This window comes from Falco biarmicus, chromosome 5, assembly GCF_023638135.1.
Source record: "Falco biarmicus isolate bFalBia1 chromosome 5, bFalBia1.pri, whole genome shotgun sequence".
In the NCBI taxonomy this organism is placed as follows: domain Eukaryota; kingdom Metazoa; phylum Chordata; class Aves; order Falconiformes; family Falconidae; genus Falco; species Falco biarmicus.
This window is the reverse complement of record NC_079292.1, coordinates 6,954,329-6,961,877: the sequence shown is the minus strand read 5'-3', so window position 1 is coordinate 6,961,877 and position 7,549 is coordinate 6,954,329.

Below are 7,549 nucleotides of genomic sequence, written 5' to 3'. Positions count from 1 at the left end.
ATGGTGATTGGCTTTGGTTCTGCAGGAGGTTAGATATAATTAGATACTACTTCTGTTACTAACCTTGGTTTGAAAACAGATGAATGGGAGGTTGTGCATCTGAAGGGATTTCCTTTCCACAAAACACACTAACAAGGTGCTGGGGGACTTTAGCCTCCTTTTGAGGCAAATGATTTGAGGTGCTCTCCTCCAAACAGTAAGAACCTTTTATTAACCTTTCTTTTGGGGGACTAAAGTATAATAAGAGGTCAAGAAAACAGCGTTCATCAAAAAGAAAGAGGAAAACTAAATAGTCTGATTAAGTTAGAATTTGGATTGACCCTGAGTAATGGTTGAGATATATTTCTGTTTCTGAGTTTTTTTGGTCATCTTAGATTAACAAGGGCAAGGAACAGATGGGAATAAAATAAGAGGTCGTCACAGAGCTACCAGCCATAGATTCTACTTTCCAGTGAAGATGAACACCCCTGGGCTCCCTGCCTTGCCATGGCTCCCTTCCTGTACTGTTCAGCACAGTGGAGACTACACAGTCTGCCAGATGCCAGGACTTTCCCTGCACACCTAGTCAACTAGGAACCCCACCATAGATAGTGGTCTGGAGGTTGAATTTTCTTATCCCATGCAAGAAAGAAAATTATGGGAGGTAAGAGGTAGGCTTTTAAAATCATAATTAATGTAGGGCTGACAGCTCTTTACGTGAGGATAAGTTCCAATTCACTCATTAGTGTTATTCCCTTCAGCAGCCATGATTGTGGGCATAACAGAAACCCAAGTCAGATAAAATTAATACCTTTTTATTGCTAAAATCAAAGGAACAAAGTATTTCAAGTACTTAATTGCACTCATAGCTGTGGTCTGGTGAAAAAAAGGGTAAATTATATGAATTGCAGTTTGTTGCTTTTCAATGCTTTTCTCTTTCCAGGTCGTCTGATTTTTATCTGCATTAGGACGCAAAGTTGGTTTATATAAGCCCATAGTAACTCAGGACATTGTGTTGTATTTTTGCAGTGTTGCTTTATTTACTTTCCAATGTTATTAATTTTATTATGTAGTTGTGGGATTATGTAATGATAACAAAATCAGTATATACATCTGAATTTGAGAAACGTAATAATCGGTTTGATTTTTAGACAATTTAATCTAAACAGAGTCAGATCTTATAAAAGTAATTCATCACAGGTTTTATGCTTTTCCCTACCTAACAGTAATCAGCAGCCTCAGAGTTCAGAGTTTTGTATCAAATCTGAAAAATTCCAGATCTCTAAGCCTTTCAGTACACCAGTATTAATGTAAGTAGTAAAGCTGAATAAATAGATGGATGTAGTCTTTAGCATGGAATGGAAAGAAAATTTTCCAATACTGCTTTTGTTTACTGCTGCTTGGATTATAGTTGCTTTCGCTTCTTTTCTGCTATAGGGCTAAACCATAGAAATAAAAGAAGTACATTCTACCTCCAAACCAGAGAAATACAGTTCACTAAGATTTCTAAAAGGCAATTAAGGTAAATATGTTTGGCAATTGATTTAATTGCAAAAATACCATATTTGCTAATAACTCAAATTTCTCTGAGCTTTAAGTTCTTAAAAGTATGTATTGTCTACAAAAAGGTTGGAAAATTGTGAATATTCTTTTTTTCCTTCTTTTTCTCTTTTTTAAAAAGAGGTTTTCTTTTTGAACACTCAAGATTGTAGCTTTTTCTTCAGTAATTTTATTACCAATGTTAATAGTGTTCTAAAATATTTTTCTTTAATAATTTGTAAATATTCTGGGAAGAATGGTAGGATACCTCATAAACCCTTGTGATGTGGATGAGAAAATCTGTTCAGAGAAAATCATAGCAGTGATCGGCAAAACTGGTTACATATAGTTTGCTTGTTTGGCATTTCTAATTGAAAGGACTTGATGATGTGGGGCTCCTGAGAAATTCCACGTGTTACTGTATGGAAAACAGAAGGTACAAGTGACAGAAGGAGCAGGAGATAAAGTAGTTTAGCTCATCACCGTCCTAAGGTAGCTGCTGGGGAGCACAACTGTGATGGGTTGGACACAGCATGTTATCTTCACCTGCTTGGAAAGGTGTCTGGGAAGGTCAGTGGTAATGAGCGTTGCTTTAAACACCTGCCTCCTTTAGAGAAGACTTTTTTTGTTACTTGTTCTGTGCAAAGCAGTATCTGTGGCTCATGCCTTATCTTACATTCTTGCAGAAGCCAGTGTCAGTCTCCTGATTGTCCACAATGGGAAACGGAAGTTATTTGCATATTTTCTTGAAGTGAAGATTTATTGTGCCTGGAGAGCAGGCAGAACCAAGAGTTCCTGTGACAGTACAGACAATATATAGACAGATTATTGTCTAGGTGCTTGAGAAGTAACGTGCAATTTTAATATCTCAGTAATGGTTTAGTAACAATGGCAGAGGGGTAAGAACAAGAGAAAGAGAGCAGCTATAAATAATGGAATTCTAGGGGTTAGATTTTGTTTTGCTTTAAACCTTTTCTTGGCTGAGGACCTGGGGTTTTTTTGAGAAAACATTCCAATATTCGGCCAAATTGCTGTTTATGCAAAGTACTTGAACTGATACTCCTGCACTGTGTAAGTGGCAGTTAGGCAGCAGGAGACTGAGGCCTCCCAGCTCTGGGACTTGCCTCAGTGCTGCATTATGGCTTTTGGTTATATTGTCAAACTTTTGGGGTTACTTCCATTTCAGTACCCAGTTTTGGAAACTAGGCTGTCTCTAGGTGGTGAAATGGGAGAAAAGGACCTTCAGAGGTCTTCAGATTTATCTTCCTCTCTTTACTAGGGAGGGAGTCAAAGAAGATTGGTTACATACCAACGCTATTTTCAGGACGTGGTTTGGACAAAGTTAACTGCTGGACTGAAATTTAAAGCTGTATTCTTGACATCATCCCCTTCCCCAGCATACGTTCCCTGCCCTGCATCTCTGCTTGAGTCAATTAAGGTACTAATTTTATTTCAGAGTAGGCTTGTTTATCTCACTAATGCAGCAAACGGATATTGTTTTCCTTTTTTTTTTTTCTTCTTGGAATAATTGAATTCATTCATTTTTGATTAAATGAGTGCCAGAGTCTGTGGAATGGCAGAGGGAAGAGTGAAATTGTGTGACTGAGTTTGAAAGGGAAAGAGCCAGGAAGGAAGGAGAGAGCAGAAACAAGCTGTAATTTTGGTTCAGGCATGCTGTGAATCCTTAGCTCTTACAATCTTAAAGTGAGGTGGGAGGAGTCCATTCTACAAGTGATTTACTACTGAATAATAAAAGCATTCATGTTAACATTTAGAAGGCAGTAGGTCTTAAATACTTAGCTAAATTAACTAGATCCTTTTCTGAATTAAAACTGGTTGACTGCATAAGCAAAAAGATTATTTGAATTAGGAATGTATTAAGTAGTAGAATAAGGTAGGAAGTAGCTTCTAATAAACTGCTTTGTCTCTTAGGAATGCCTATTATGCTGGAAAATCTTGCAGTTGCCAGTTTTAATTATTGTATGGGAATCAGGCTGTCATATAGAAGAAGCAGTTTCACATCCTTCCTTACCTCTCCTGTGCTCAGTTCCAGACACTCGTTCCTGTCTTGTCCTGCAGGCTTTTGTGTATTTGAGCTAATTTGCTAGCTGACCCAAAGGAAGCTTTTCAGTTTATTAGGTTGGATTATTTTTCTGATATGTTGACAAATTTAATGATGTTGGCAGGTAGTCTGATAAGGAAGTAGGGGTAGCAGGACTATGCTATGCCTTTGTTTCGCAGCAGCAAGCAGCTAGAATTGGCTAATCTGCATGATTGTATCATATCACCAGAGCATGTAATGGGATCCTTTTAGTGGAATTGCACGCTTAATGAAAATACACACTGCAGTTCTTGTGTGTGTCAATGTTGCATATTCTGTCTTGTTCTGGGTACTATGACATAATGGTGAAGTCAGAGCAAATATGTATATATGGATGTGGGTAGTATTTATCTTTTTTAAAGATTGGTGTCTTTAAATTTGAGAAATTTGCTCAAGCAAATCCTGCTATACTCTTAGGGTATTTACATGGAATAAGAAAAGTGAAATTTTTAAGGGTAAGTCTTTTCATCCTTTGACTGTTTAACCAGGAATATTTTTATGTACCTACAACAATGCAGGAAGGTACTGAACATTTGCCTGTGTCTACTAGAGTGCCTTGGTGTGTACCATATAAAACATGTGTAGCTCTGTTAAAGTAATTAGACCATTACCTTTAAAACAGATGCTAAAATACTGTGTTGAGCTGGGTTCAGAAAACTCAACACCTTGCAACATCAAATATAGTTGGACACTTTTTGCTGTTTCACTGTGTATCTTCACTCCTGCAGGAACATACATACAAGCAAAATCTAGTGGTTTGGATATGCTGGTAAATCCAGAGTAATGCTCTTATCATGAGAGAACAAAAATGTTAATCCTCAAAATACCTTATTTACCCTCAGACTCTTTCAGAAAGGTGAGGTAGATTCCTTAGTCTTTCAGCTGTCTTAATTCTAGGTTTCAGCATAATTTGCATAACTAAAGAGTTTGGCCTTAAAGAGACAGCCTTTTCTTTGTATTGCATGAGAGAAAGGAACGAATTTTTCTAGCTTTTCAAAGCGAGCTTCTTTTATTGAATTGCAAAAGTTCCATGCCTGTTGTAATTTTTACAATGCCTTTGAGATGGATCAGCTAGTGGGTCTTAGTCATAGCCTATCACTTATGTGTAAAGTGCATGCATATATTTTTTCTTGCTTTGCTAAAAGCTGTGCTGCTGACATGTACTAAAGCTGAAAATACCTTCATCCTCTGAAGACAATGCCTGCCTTTTTAAAATTTTCGGGATAAGAGATTCCCTGCCACTGAAGGCTATTGCTTGCATGACAGATACTTCAATCATAGCAAATAATTGGCATTGCAGGGAAAAGAAGTATTTTGGTTTGATAATTGAATAGCTAATTCAAAATAGTCTTATCTTACTGATACCATGCGGAGGATTGATGATACTTGACTATGAGTAAGCAGTACACAGAGCAGTTATAAGGTCAAAGAGTTTGAAGGGGCATGTACTGCACTGAACACCTGATTTACAGAGTACATACTTTTGCTTTAGGCTTCTCCAAAGCTCCATCGATCAGCTGACTGGATTGGTAAAGCAGCTGAAGTTTTTTAAAACCTTGGCCAGAGTCACCAGTGCTGATTTTGCACCACTAAAAGGCTTAGGAGAAACCTATTGCTCCTGAATTTTCACTGTTGTTGAAGTGAAAAATGGCTACAGTGCATAGGATGATCTTGGGAGATGTATACAGTCTCTAAAAAAAAAAAAAAATTCCTCCCTTTTTTTACTTCCACCCAGAATAATGGGTTGTTTCAATGGACTTCCCCAGAGTCTAATTTCTTCCTTTTCATTAGGAGATTTGTTGTCAAGTATAAAACCAAAGAGATTGTGCAACAGTTCAGAAAGTACGCACACAGATTTACCGTCTTCTAACGTGTAAGCCCACGCATATAGAACTTTTTAAGTGAATGTGTAAGTTTTTAAAGTGGCATGTGAATAGCATTCTGTCTCTTAAAATGTATTTCAAATAAATGAATATTTGATGACATAAGGAAGAGGAACTTGGCAGGGTTTTAGTTTTAGAGTTGATATAATTCAGAGAAGTGCCTTGGAGTAAGGAGGCTGGTGCCAGTCCACTGCCTGAACTGACTTCTTTTTCTATACTAGGTTGAGGGTTAGTCAAAGGATTGATTTACCGGTGTTTAATTTCCAGAGGGCAAGAAGTCAGTGAAATTCCTTTACAATTATTAACAGATTGATTAGATTTAGTGAAACAGAACTGACAATAATGTAATTTATTTTGGAGGGCTTCTAGAATACAACAGCTTCTTTATTCTCCTTCAAGTGGGTTGTTTAAATGCCAGCCGTAGAATACCACAGGAGGCTGAAGAAATAATCAACGAGAGATGTAGACACAGATAAAGGTAATTCTTGAGTAATATTATATTTTGTTTTGTTTTTAAAAGTAATCGAGGATTATCTTGTAGTGGATATATTTTTATAAGGGAGAAATGCTGTCATTCCCCCCCCCCCCCGCCACGTAACGCGGACTTGTGCATGAATGACATTTCCAGCCTCTACCTGGATTCTGGGTGTGTTTTTTACTGCTTCTAGAGATTGTAGGCAATGCTCCTAAGGACTGCCTGCTGTAATGGTTGCCGTTGTTGCTGAATACTTGTCATTCTTCTAAGAAAGGGACAGGGTGGAGGAAGAGAGTGAAGGTCCCCTTGGGTCATGTAGATGAGATAAGGAGCAATTGTTTCTGAATAATGAAGCAGTAACATGCTGGATACAGAAGCACTGAGCAGTTTCACCAGCCGGTCTTGTGGCTTTGTGGGAATTATGTGCCCTGCTGATACCCTCCACTGAGTACCTGCCCTGGCCGCACAGGCTCACTCTGGGCAGATGTAAGCACACTCCCGGAAAAGTGCAGCTCCCAAGTAGTTCTGAATCATTGTGAATATTTGGTTGTGATGACAGTAGCACTCCACATGGATCCACTCCAGAGCTTGCCCAACATGACAAGAAGCTGCTAAGTTATAAGCACTCAGCTATCTTGTGGTTGAAGTGAGTGGCCCTGAGGCAAGACCTTGTTGCCTGGTGTGGGTGATACAGCTGCGCACTAAGTTAAAAAAGGAGCCATGGGACTGTGCTAGCCATGGCCCTTCATCTCAAGACAACTGTAATAATAATAATAACAATAATATGTGTGCCTGTGTTGGTGAGACATGAAAGTATGTAGTACTGTACCACAGGATACTCTTGCAAAATGAAGTGTGAATGTAGCTATTGTGCTCCAAAGAAGGCTGGGGCTTCTCCAGTATGGATGTGACAGAAATATGCCTTACAGCCTAGGCACTGACATGTCCATCTCAGCAAACTGAGTAAATAAGTAGCCAAGGTAGAAATCTGTGTGGAGTTCTGTGCTTAAACTCCTACACAAGTCACAAAATTCATGTCTGGCTGCTTAAATGTGTCTGGTGATACACCTGTCCTAACTTTTATTTCCATGTAATGCTCTTTGAACACTCTTGAGGAATGGTAGAATTTTATTAGTGGTCCCTCTTGAAATGGGCCAAATGTGTAGCCAAGCATGCAGAATTGGTGAAGCCAGAGATCAGTTAAGAAGAAGGGACCTGGCTTGGTGATCCAGAGATCAGGCTTGACTCAAGAGAAAACGGAGAATGGGAAACACTGGATTTTACTCTGTACTCTAGGGTCTACCTCCACATTTTATTAAGAAAAACCTGAGCAGCCAGGCTGCCATCCTGAAATTTGCAAGATTTGTACTCAGACCTTCTTGGACTGAGAAATGCTTAGATTTTGGCCTTTCTATATCCTTGATCTGTGCTCTAATAAAGCTTTAGGGCACAAAGTGTCTGTATTACCAAAGTGCAAAAGGAGGCACTTCCTATTAAGTTGTGGGTTTTTTTAAAGATACTTTATCCTGGATGGAGCATTGGTTAAAACAGGATAGTATATAATTTGCTGTC